Source organism: Hyperolius riggenbachi, chromosome 1 (genome assembly GCF_040937935.1).
Source record: "Hyperolius riggenbachi isolate aHypRig1 chromosome 1, aHypRig1.pri, whole genome shotgun sequence".
Taxonomy (NCBI): Eukaryota; Metazoa; Chordata; class Amphibia; order Anura; family Hyperoliidae; genus Hyperolius; species Hyperolius riggenbachi.
This window is the reverse complement of record NC_090646.1, coordinates 347,363,737-347,376,624: the sequence shown is the minus strand read 5'-3', so window position 1 is coordinate 347,376,624 and position 12,888 is coordinate 347,363,737. Positions and strand designations below refer to the sequence as shown.

General features: G+C 42.7%; 1 protein-coding gene across 1 annotated transcript in view; it reads right to left on the bottom strand.

The window, feature by feature from the left end:
- Window positions 1–11,870, bottom strand: part of C2CD4C (C2 calcium dependent domain containing 4C) — an 82,522-nt gene extending 70,652 nt beyond the window's left edge. The window contains exons 1-2 of the mRNA XM_068271246.1: window positions 11,808–11,870; window positions 7,182–7,309 (exon numbers count right to left, since the gene is read on the bottom strand). The gene's annotated coding sequence lies outside the window, so the exon portion shown is untranslated. The remainder of the gene's footprint in view (window positions 1–7,181; window positions 7,310–11,807) is intronic.
- Between the last annotated feature and the right edge of the window lie 1,018 nt (window positions 11,871–12,888).

Genomic DNA, 12,888 nt, shown 5'->3' with positions numbered 1-12,888 from the left:
GAAAATGGTGAGCTTCTGAGAGGAACTGAGGGCAAGGTAACTATTTAATGTTCATTTGAAGTTACCTCATGTGTTTATTTTAAATAATTTTACTCAGTACAGGTTCCCTTTAAGTATGCATGACCAGCTTTCAAGGGTATTTGAAGTGAAAATAAACTTATGAGATAATGATTTGTATGTGTAGTACAGCTAAGAAATACAACATTAGGAGCACAGATATGAGTTTCATACTGTTTCCAGTACAGGAAAAGTTAAGAAACTTCACTTGTTATCTATGCAAAAGAGCTTCTCTGAGCTCTCTGACCAGTTTAGTTGGCTACAGTGCTGTTCTCTGAGGCACTTATACTTCAGTGACACAAGAAACAGTGACAGGCAGCTTCAGATAATCTTTTTACTGCAGGGAAGTTTAAAGGGTCACTAGCTCTGTTCTGTTTCATAGCTTAAAATACAGTATACTTTGTAAATTGCAAATATGATAGAATGATGCAATGCTATGAAGAAAAAACAAGCTTTATACCCGAAAATAAAAACATGAGACTCTTTCCTTTGCTACTAATTTTCTATTATCTGTACGAGACATATAGTTCATTATATCATACTTTTTTTCACTTCAGTGTCACTTCAAGACAAGCTAGCCTTCTTGGGTTGAATCCCTAGGTGACTAACTTTAGCCTTCTTACCACAACAGGACAGTGCGTGTAGCAAGGAATGTGAGGTACTGATTAACTTCAACGGGATTCATTTTTCAAACAGAGAACTGAAGAATTGTCTACAGCAATGGTCAGGTTTCGGCTGTACAATGCTGTAGAATGAAATGAGGATTCTGACTGTTTAGTTACAGATTTCTTTGCACCAGTCTTGGTAATGCATCCTCTCTGTATAGACCAGTCTTGTAGATATGGAAATGTCAGATAAGCACAGACATTTTCCTGATCATTAGGTGAAGCAGAATTATTCAAGAAAAGGCTTCCGATGTCAGGTGAAGGGCTTTGTTCTTTTTGCTGCCCCTCAGGGCTTATATCATTTGGTAATAAGATTTGACCTGATAGATTATGGACTCGTACAAGGGTGATGCTGATCATCTCCTTAGGTGTAATGTTTTCATGATTGCTCGTCTGAAATTTACATTGTGTACCCTTTATCAGTTTATGTAAATTGCTGCATAAAATGTTGACATTTTATCGATAAAGGATAAGATTATGTCACAACTATATAACATTTTAATCCTCCTTAACATGTATTATGCCCAACAAAAGCACAAACTAACTAGGCATAGTACCAATTCCCGGTTATATACTGTCAGGGAACATTAACGTATCTGTGCTTGTCATACAGTTGTGTGTCTGCAGTGTTTACATACTACTATAGGCTAGATGTACAGAACTGCAGGAGTCTGTCAACAGACCTCTTTACAAGCCGGTACACTGCATTGTTTTCTGCAATTCCGTGTCACAGTGATGTGTGGAACATTCTGCAGGTTGTATTCCATGTAAATAAGGTTATTGCTAACAACACAAGCACATAGAATAGTGCTGCATATAATGACTGCATGCTTATACATCTAGGCTCTGTATTTTCCATAAGGACAGGCAAGCTTTAAATGCTGCCTGAAATCCAAATGAAACCCCTAACTCAAGAACCAATTCATACTATATAATAATGTTCATGTCCTGCATCCTCCGGTGTCCATGCGTGTTGTGCCTGGCACGCTTGCAGCCATGGGTGGGCTTCAGGCAGCGTCCGGGACAGAGGTGGGGCCTGCGCCAATGAACATGTGGCTGTGGATGGCGCATGTTAGTCCATTATTAAACAGGCTTTGTGGCTAAGCTCACCATTTCAAAGGTAAATTATGATTTGTAAATTAAAGGTAGCTGGGTTTGGTGACTACCAAAGGGGTTTGATACAGAAAGGGTAAACACATGTGATCTAAGATCTTGCAAGACATCTAGTATAAGACTTTATTGTGTCAGTGTACTTATACTTAAACACAGTTAAAATGCCACAACATGGGGTTCTGATCAATATGGCAATGCTTATGTATTATTGATTTTAGTTGTGATGTAAAATACTCCCTTTGTTGAAATGCCCAATTGCTTATGGCTAGTCCATATATTGAAGTGCTGATAACACAGGGAGGATAATAAATGCAAAGGTGCAACATTCAAGCTGACATCAGCACACAGTGTTTACTATCAGTATAAGCACAGAGTAGCAGATTTTATTGTCCATACTGGAGTGACATGCCAGTATCTTAAAATAAAGCAAGTATATTGCATTTATTATACTTAAAGAGAACCCGAGGTGGGTTTGAAGAATATTATCTGCATACAGAGGCTGGATCTGCCTATACAGCCCAGCCTCTGTTGCTATCCCAAACCCCCCTAAGGTTCCCCTGCACTCTGCAATCCCTCATAAATCACAGCCACGCTGCTGACAAACAGCTTGTCAGAGCTGGCTATGTTTATTTCTATAGTGTCAGTCTGCTGCTCTCCCCGCCTCCTGCAGAACTCCAGTCCCTGCCTGCATCCCTTCCCTCCCTGCTGATTGGAGGGAAGGGACGGGGGCAGGGACCGGAGCTATGCAGTAGGCGGGGGAGCAGCTGAGACTGACACTACAGATGTAAACACAGCCTCACAGCATGGCTGTGATTTATGGGGGATTGCAGAGTGCAGGGGGACCTTAGTGGGGTTTGGGATAGCAACAGAGGCTGGGCTGTATAGGCAGATCCAGCCTCTGTATGCAGATAACATTCTTTAAACACACCTCGGGTTCTCTTTAAAGCACAACCTGAACTGAAAATTAACTTATTTCATAATATATAATTAAATGTGAAGTAGGGAGGTACATAGAACTTTCCTGCAGTCTCACTTTCTTATTTTCAGTTTAAGGGCTGCAATTTTATGTGTGAAGTATAAACAGCAGCCAGTGGCACATTGAGGTAGGATCTGGTTTATTTGGCACCTACGGTCGAGAACTAATTAACATTAGTGTTATAAGGTTATAAGCAGTGTTTGTTTACCTCCTTAGCGGTAAAAGTTCAGCTCAGGTAGAAAAAACATGCCAGGAGCGGTAACCCCGAGCTAAACTCGTGGTAGTCGCCAGGAGGTCTATGCAGTGCAAAGTGCACAGTGGGCATTTTAACTCACCTCCCTCGGGATCCCGACGTTGGCCGCCTTTCTTCTTCCTCTCCGCCAAGGCTCTGCTTCCCCCTGGTGAGATCGCCGTCTGTCGTCATGACGACTATAGGGTTACAGCGCCACCCGGAGAACGAAGGGAAAACTGCAGCGCTGGATCCCAGGGAGGTGAGTGAGTGCTGGGCTGCTGCAGAACTCCCTAGCAGCATGATTTTTTCCAGGTTTTAGGATCTAAAAGCATGCAAAAAATTCCACTGCTTTTAGACCCTAATGCTGGAGATACACGGTACATTTTGACCGCTGAATCGAGCCATTAGATGGCTCGATTTATAAATTCCGACATGTCCGATCACCCGCTCGATACCGCGGGCGGAACAATGGAAAAAGATATGGAAAACGAGCAGAAGATAAGAGAAGTGCCTGCGGGGACGAGCGGGAATCGATCCAGGCGCCCGCGGGGACGAGCGGGAATCGATCCAGCGGCATAATCGAGCGTATATTCCCAGCATAAAATCCGGAAAGAATCATAACACCAAGGGAGTTAAGACAGATAAAAGTGTTAGGCTTCTTTTTACTTTTCAGGAGAGCCCTAGTTGTTAGACTGCCTCATTAGCCTAGATAAAAGCACTGGTTTATTAACTCTTGCAATGCAAAAGAATAGTAAGTGAACTCAGGGGAGCATGCTTATACATTTAACACTATTAGCAAGTTAACTCAGTGAACCTCTAAGTAGGCCTGGTACTACATGTACCCATGTTTATCTCATCAAGTGGTTGATTCACATAGCTAAGGTAACAGTGCTGTGCACAGGGAGTGCATACAATATTACTGGTACTAACACCAGCAGTATACTGCACTTTGCACAATTAGCACGACCCGTGATACAAGGGTAAAAAGAGCGTTACGCTGGTAATGCATGTTGCACAAGTACTGTATTGCATGTTACCGTAATAACAATCACATTACCCATATGCACGAACTGCCCAATACACTGCTGCCATTAGAACCGGTAATAATGCTGTGCGCTCGCTGCCTGTGTATGGAAATATTACCGTGGCTACGTGAATGAACCTCTGTATTACGTCAGTTCAGATACACTGTCCACACTGTAAAGAGAAGAAGCACTCACATGCGTATTTTAAGATGCCACGATCAGCACCCTGGTACCATTAGGGGCCACACATCCACCAAATCAAAAGAGGTTGGCACCACTCATGTCATATGTCTTTTTGTACAAATAATGGTAATTGCGCTTTAAATACTCCTGGTGGTGTGTGTCGACCGCTTTTGATTTGGTAGTTCAGATACACTTTAAGAATAACTGACACTGTGATAGATGTGAGATGATGGTTGTCTTGCAAATTTCTGCTGAATCCAGAGATGATTCCTATGTCTATCGGCACAGATTGCTGCGGACATCTCTAACTAAGGGATCATGGAAAAAGTAGAAAACACCTTGCTTACTAGCTTGCCATAAAGTTATAGGGAGGCAGTGGGCGCGATTGACTGAAGCATTCCTAAAGATCTTATGAATCTCCAGTGAGTGAAGCTGTCCAGCAAAATTGAACTGGACTTTTATTTTTTCTTCTAAAAGGTTTTGATTGAAATAAATCAGTAAACCATAATGACTGTACCATAGTGTACATTGCGGGAAAGTAAGTGAATTCACAGTTGTATGATGCCAGCCTCACATATATGACTTCATGGAGATTTTTATGTATTTCTTTTTACAAACTCAGGATCTCCTGTAATTATTAATTTAAAGTGAATTTCAAGGGGACGGTGCTGGAACAACAGGACGGACTGATGACTGGGAGGGCTCTATGTTATCCAGAGCCTTCTCTCTACATTGGTATATACCTAACCTCAAGTGAATTTCCATAAAAATAGACTCTAATTATGGATCTGCAACTGCAATTATCCAATCAGTATTTCACAAGCCTCTTGGCAACCCAGATCTGACTCAGATTCACCTTATAGCATATGCATAATGAATCCAGTCCAGATTTGCTGTATCATTTGTGATATTTCCACTGCAGAAGTTAGGAGATCTGTAGATACCTTAGTAAATCTGCTGCAATGTGCTCTATACATACTTATATGTGGAAAAGACACAAAAGCATATCATTCATACATTTAAGGGTGAGAGCATTTTTTGTTGGAAGTTGCTAGCCTTTTCCCCTAGAAAAGATGCCAAGTTCAATGACTGGACTCTCTTTTTTGCCTGCATTGACATAACTAGGGGCATCTAAGCAACCTGAGATTGCAGGTTTATGGAAAGATCTTTCTAAAGAGGGATCATTTACGGTAGCAATGTATTTGCAGCAGTGATTCTTGCTGTGATGTCTATGACCAGCCTTAGACAAAGAAAAAAAGCAAACATCTGTTCAATGCCTGATGTAATTGCAGGGGAGGTGGGGCAATTCTGCATGGACCAGGATTTGGGCCAATGCTATGCTTGCTTATAATTAAGATACAGTAACCTGTAAGAGTCTGTTAGCTACTGAAAATGGATCTAACAGAAACTCAAACTCAGTTAAAAGATAAAGAGATTGATCTAATAGTTGTGTCAGTATATGAAAACAATGCGTATTTCATATTGCTATAAATAGCAGTATGCCTCTTTCCAAGCCTTCTTCCATTCTTCTCTAGCGCTGCTGCCAACTGCCCATTGCATCTCTGCTGCTTGTAGGTCTCTGGACCTCACTACCCTCTGACAGTAACACTGTAATGGAGGAAGGCTAATGATAGCTCCTTCACTTTACTGCACAATGGAAAAGTTTAATCAATTGAACTTTAGAACGGCGTTCTCTGCAGCACGGAGTCAATGATGTGATTATACATGGAGCACTTACATTACAGCACTGAAGAATAATACTTGGTCATGACGTACATAATGGTGTACTGACCTCTTCTCTTGCTCCCAAAGAGAATGACTGAAGACTTCCATAAACGTGGTGAAATGGTCATAAAACAGACACTATTCTGATGTATTGAGTAAACAACTGCTTCCTTAATTGGGCATGAACAGTCACTTCCTATGATCTTTAGAATACCCATATAGCTCATGGTGGCCCAGAACCACCAGGAAAGTATAGGGTGCCAAAAGAGACTGAAAAGCCCTCTTACTACAATACAAAGCAATGCTAAACTATATTCGTATGATCTGGCGTCTGCAGAGTTATATCAACTGGGATGGTGTGGACATTTTATCTAATACAATGTGGAAAAATATCTGACCAAGAGTGAGATATTGTTAGATGTCAGTATATAGACCGGTTGATGTATCAAGATTAGTGCAAAGACAACTGGAGTAAAAGCGGAGTGCTTCCCAAGAGCAACCAATCAGAATGCTTGCTGCATTTAACAACTGATACCAGGCTGGTTACTCAGGGTAACTGCTTTACCTTTGTTGCAGTTTCCTTAGACATCTTCATAATTAGGCATGACAAATTGTGCATTATTAAATCTTACATAAGATGTCATCCCTTTCCCATGATGTCACCCTTTCACTGAACATGTGGGGCATGGTATAACAGAAAAGATGTATCTGATAGTGCTACACTGATACAGACTAGATCATCCAATTAGGTTGTTCCTGTGTATGGGGACATTGGTGATAAAAAAACTGCTCATTGTTTACTGCCAGATGAAAACACACATGTATCTTCACTTTTCCAGGGTACGCTCTGACAGAGAGATAGATGGAGGTCTGCAGCAGTTCTGCATCTCCCTGCAAATGCTATGTGACTAGGTCCTGACACTGTAACTAACATTTACTGTTCTGACACACCAGAAACAGTTTCCCCATTGGGTTCAATAAAACCTGTGTGCAAGACGGCATTTTTAAAGGGCAACTATATCCTGAATCTGCTGTGCAGAAATAAGAACTATGCACTCTGACTTTTACAGTTCTTTCATATGATTGCCCTGAAAATATGATTATCCATTAGTGATAAGCAACAGGCATCAGCATGCCCCTGCTACTGCCCTGTTGTGAGGATGTTGCTGTCCTTTGTACTGAGATAGCACAGTGGATTCACCTACCTGTAGCTTCTAGCTGGTACTGTACAAGCAGCTGCTGGAAGATCAGTCGCTACGTAGGATAAGCTGGTGGTCCTGCTGCAGAAGTCAGTAGCCAGATGCAGATGATCTCAACAGAATATTTTCAGTAACTGCAATATATTGTGAAATCTATCAGAACTTATATTTAAGGTCCTCGCTTTCTAAGGTTTAGATGGCATAATAAGGAAGCTGCTCTGACTTGTGACTGCGGTAGCTGCAGGTGGTCTTCTCTGGCTGTTGCCAGCGTCTGCCTATGAAGTAGCCGGGACTGTACCTTATTATATATACACAGGAACAGTGATGCCAGCCAACCACATGTAGTCCTGCTCACACACACCTCCCCACTCTGGGAGGCACTAGATGCAGACTCACCTAGTTCAAATAGGTTCTAGGAAGCAACAAGTCTCTCGAGCCCTGTGATTCCTGTAACAAGTGCTCTGGCTGCTAGCACTTGCATACGTAATCACTCCATATATATGCACATAGATAAGTGTGTGAGCCTATTCTTCCACAGCTATAATGATCTGCTTCGCTAAAGGATCAATTAATATATTCAATGCCACTAAGACACTCCCTATCGCTAAAAATATTGCTGGAAATGGTAGCTCTTCAGGGTACAATGTCTTGAATAGTGGCGATGAGTGTACATCTGACTCCTGTAGTGCCCCCAGATATAGCTTTCCATATTTTATTAAGGAATATTTACTGTTATTGTTCTATGGATCATTTCAGTGCTATCACGCTATGTTATTTGTGCGCTGGTGATTATCTTATTGCACTGTGTGCTGTTTGCCTTGCAGTCATTCAATATTATTTTGTGTGGCAAGGTGTGGTGGTAACTGTGTTTGATCATTTGTACTTTTATGTCTGTGTGCTTTGTTAACCTGGCTTTCATCCATCATAAAGCTGCATTTGGAGCCATCGTAAAAGCAGCAGTAACACAAGCCACACTGTGCTTATTAAACAGACAAGCTGATTCTTAAAACAACCAGATTCTCCCCTTATATATTCCCATGTAAGCAAGATAAATATTACAGTAGGTTATATTTACCATAGCTCTGTTTTTTTTTCCCACTGGCACCTCTGCTGCTCTCTGTGTAAAACTGAACAATTGCCTTTTTTTTTTACCTTTCAGTTAATCTGCGCTGGCTTCCTACACTGATATCATTTCGGCTTTAGCAACCTGAGCGCGCTATATTCTGCAGTTTAATTGTGCTGTATATATTTTGTCCTCAGGGAATGCCTGCCTCTGATTATGAGAAGAAGTTACCGTAGTCCTCAGAGTAGAGGTCATTTCTCCCATTCCTTTCAGCACCGCGCTACCTTTTATCTGTGCAGAAAGTGTTAACTACCATAAATGCTATCACAGATAGTTAGCCTGGTTGGGAGATAGAGGGAAGGAGAGACAAAGAATACAGCAGGATACCTGCAGGTATAGAAAGTAATGAAAGTACAAGTCTGATACACACAACAAGGTTGTAACACCCCGTGTGTTATTTAATTCTGCACTGCATAGGTGATGTCAGTTGGCCACTGAGACATGCTGCACTTTTCTTAACAGGAAAATACTCTTGGGGCCATTTCTTTTTTTAAAGAGGAACTGTAGTGAAAATAACGTAATGATAAAAAAATGTTTTGTTTTTTCTTTACAATATTCACCAGTGCTTGCCCATTGTGAAATCTTTCTTCACCCTTTCCACACCCTGATTAATGCCTTGTGCACACATACAAGGCATGTCGCCCGGTTGAGATCGATGGGACCAGATCCCTCAGGCGACATTGAATGGCTGAAGCTGTACAGGCGTGTTGTTAGCCTTTAGGCTAGCGACTTGTTCTGTTGCTATGCAGGGCCGTTGAGGGCCGATGGAGTAGCACGGGAGGGACTTCAGGTGTAGTAAGTGAGGAGAATTTTGCTGTTGGCCGTCGCTCAGCTGAAATGATCCAACAGGTGGTTTGCTGGCTGAGTGGGGGAAGGAAGCTGCTGTACACACGGCTGGATTCTCAGCAGGGGCAAATGTTATTGGCTGTCTCAGATGAGTTTCATCTAGTGTGTATGGGGCTGCACATTCTGAACTCTATTACAGGTGGCAACATCTTTAGTACTGGCAGGTACATCACTACGGAATGTTTGTTTACAGTGTGTTCTGAAGCTAGTAGAACTATTACCTAGTTTCCCAGAATCAGACCCAGATTTACCATCAGGCACTTCCCTCCCTTAGTGCCTCTCTTCCTCCTTCCCTATACAGAGTCCTGAGCAGAGTGTAAATGAGAGGTTACTCACTCGGCTCTCGGCATTCCATTGACCAGATCTCCCTTCAGTCAGGAGCACCTCTAGCTACATAAAGGGGCACTATGGCGAAAAATTGTAAAATGAGCCATACATTACTTATCTCCTATGTTGCTGTCACTTACAGTAGGTAGTAGAAATCTGACAGAAGTGACAGGTTTTGGACTAGTCCATCTCTTCATAGGGGATTCTCAGGTAAGGCTTTTATTCTTTATAAGGATATTCCCTAAAAAGGATTTAAACAATGATGCTGGCCAGCTTCCCTGCTCGCTACACAGTTTTCTGGCAGTTGGACAGAGCAACTGCCATTCACTAAGTGCTTTTGAAAATAAATACATCCCTGAGAATCCCCTATGAAGAGATGGACTAGTCCAAAACCTGTCACTTCTACTACCTACTGTAAGTGACAGCAACATAGGAGAAAAGTAATTTATGGCTCATTTTACTCTGGAAAAAGCATGCTTGTCTATGTTTGCACACATTTTAAAATGTTTCGCAATAATGCCCCTTTAATACTGAGGGTACCTCTGGCCAGCTAATGCTAAGGGGCACCTACACCGGGCAAGGGAAGTAAGGGAGAAGTGACAGCTGGAACCGCCAGCACACTCGCGGTGTGGTGAGAAGTTGTCGGTCCATAGAGGGCAAAGTCTAGGGTGCCAGGACATCCGTGCCCAGTCTCCTGTGATGTAAATTCAGGGGGCTGAATTCCACATCGCTAAACAGACTAGGCTAAGTATCACTGAAAGGCAGGCTTACATACCAATATGCAACAATACATAGATATATTAAGTGTTTATGATGTTGAAACCAGGATAATTAATGTAAAAGTGGGTATGCTGAATAATTTACTACAGTCTACTCTATGTCACTGCTTAATGTAAACCAACAGAAACGCTGCATTATCTTAACAGAGGGGAAATGGAGATCACTCTCGTCTAATAAAGCAAAGTTACCCTCTTTCAAAAAGGCTGCATATTTAATTTTGGCAAACTGACTGCATCTTCTTGCATACATCGAGTACTGAATCACCCCATGCAGTGCCCATTTTCCTCTTCTAAGGGCCCGTTTCCACTGTTGCGACGCGATTTCGCCGGCATTCCGACGCTTGTAAAAACGCATGCGGATGCGTTTCCGCATGCGTTTTTACCCGCGATTTCGCGTGCGATTTCGCATGGCAGAGTGCCATGCGAAATTAACCATGACACTGCCAGGGCAAAATAACATTGAAAAAGGTGAGAAATCGCGGGTAAAAACGCATGTAACAAACGCATGCGTTTTTACTATTAAATACATTAGCGGCGATTCGCACGGATTCCCGACGCAGGCGAATTCTGTGGGTCCCGTCGTGCAGATTTGGCCCGCCGCCAAATCGCTCCCGCACGCCGCACATGTGGAAACAGCCCCGGCCACTTCAGTGTAACAAGCGAATCCGCATCTCGTCGCCGCATGCGGATTCGCTATGGTGGAAACGAGCCCTCAAGCCTCCTGCCTCTGCTCAGGCTCTACAATCTGGGTATCCAGAGGTGAGGTACGCAGTGGCAATATCCATGGTTGCTTCAAGTTCAGACACAGTCTTGAAAGCCAGCTGTTTTGCAAATTGTTCAGCCCCACTTCTAGTTTAATGGTGGAGATAGGCTCACCTCCCGGCTTGCTTGTTGCGCTACATTACGGGCTGTCTGCACCTTCTCGGCACTGGCATGTTCAGACACTGCCCAATCGGGGATGAGCTTTCCAGCCTCTTCCCTGAAATCTGGTTGTAATAGATTCCTCCAACTCTCCACTGCTGCTGCTGCTGCTGCTGCAAGGTGGCGTCCACTTATCTCCTGCCCTCACTTCGGAGCTCCTCTGCCAGCTTTCCACGACGAGACACTAGATGCTAGATGTTACAAATTTGTTCTATGCTATCGTCGTTTTACATCAGACTTGCACTTTCATTACTTTCTACACCTGCCGCGTATCATGCTGTATTCTTTGTGTGCTCTGTGTCTTGTACCTCCCAGGCTAGCCCTCTATGACAGCATTTATGGTAGTTAACACTTTCTGCACAGATGAAAGGCGGCGCAGTGCTGAAGGGAATGGGAGAAATTACCTCTACTCTGAGGATTACGGTAACTGCTTTTCCTACAGGCGCAGGCATTCCCTGTCCCTGAGGACAGAACATGGCACACTGCAGAATATTGCGTGCTCAGGTTGCTAAAGCTGACACCAGAGCACCGTAAGATTAAAAAAAAAAAAAAAAGACATTTAAGTTTTACACAGCAAGCAGCAGAAAACATGATTGCCTTTCTACTACAGAAAACAGGCTCAAACTCTGGACTTACTACAAAAATTCTGGACACCTGGTGCTATAAATTTTCTGATTTTTAAAAGTAGGTAGTTTTTTTTTCGGTAACAGCCAACATGTGTACTGCCCATTCCACGTGGGTCCCTTAAAGGACCACTATCACGAAAAAAATTAAAATGTAAAATACTTGTAATAACATACAAATAAGAAGTAAATTTCTTCCCGAGTAAAATAAGACTTAAAGGGGAACTGAAGAGAGAGGTATATGGAGGCCGCCATGTTTATTTCTTTTTAAGCAATACCAGTTGCCTGGCAGCCCTGCTGATCCTCTGCTTCTCATACTATTAACCATAGCCCCTGAACAAGCATGCAGCAGAACAGGTGTTTCAGACTTTAAAGTCAGATCTGACAAGACTAGCTGCATGCTTGTTTCTGGTGTTATTCAGATACTACTACAGATAAATAGACCAGCAGGGCTGGCAGGCAACTGGTATTAATTAAAAGGAAATAAATATGGCAGCCTCCGTATACCTCTTCAGTTCCCCTTTAAATTACTTTTCTCCTATGTTGCTGTCACTTACAGTAGTTAGTAGAAATCTGACAGAACCGACAGGTTTTGAGTTAGTCCATCTCTTAGGCCTAGTGCACACCGGAGCGTTTCCGCTGTGGTTTGCGATCCGCTTGCGGGTGCGGATCCGCTAGGGTAATGTATTTCAATAGGCTGGTGCACACCAGAGCGGGAGGCGTTTTGCAGAAACGCATACTCCTGGGCTGCTGCAGATTTTGGATTGCGGATGCGTTTCTGCCTCAATGTTAAGTATAGGAAAAACGCAAACCGCTCTGAAAAACGGCACTTCAGAGCGGTTTGCCAGGCGTTTTTTGTTACAGTAGCTGTTCAGTAACAGCTTTACTGTAACAATACATGAAATCTACTACACCAAAAACGCTACACAAAACCGCAAAACGCTAGCTGAAACGCTGCAGAAAAATAAGAAAAAGCGTTTCAAAATCTGCTAGCATTTTGCGGATCTGCTAGCGGTTTTTGGTGTGCACCAGGCCTAAATGGGGAATTCCCAGCATGGCCTTTATTCTTTATAAAATTCTACCTGAAAAGGATT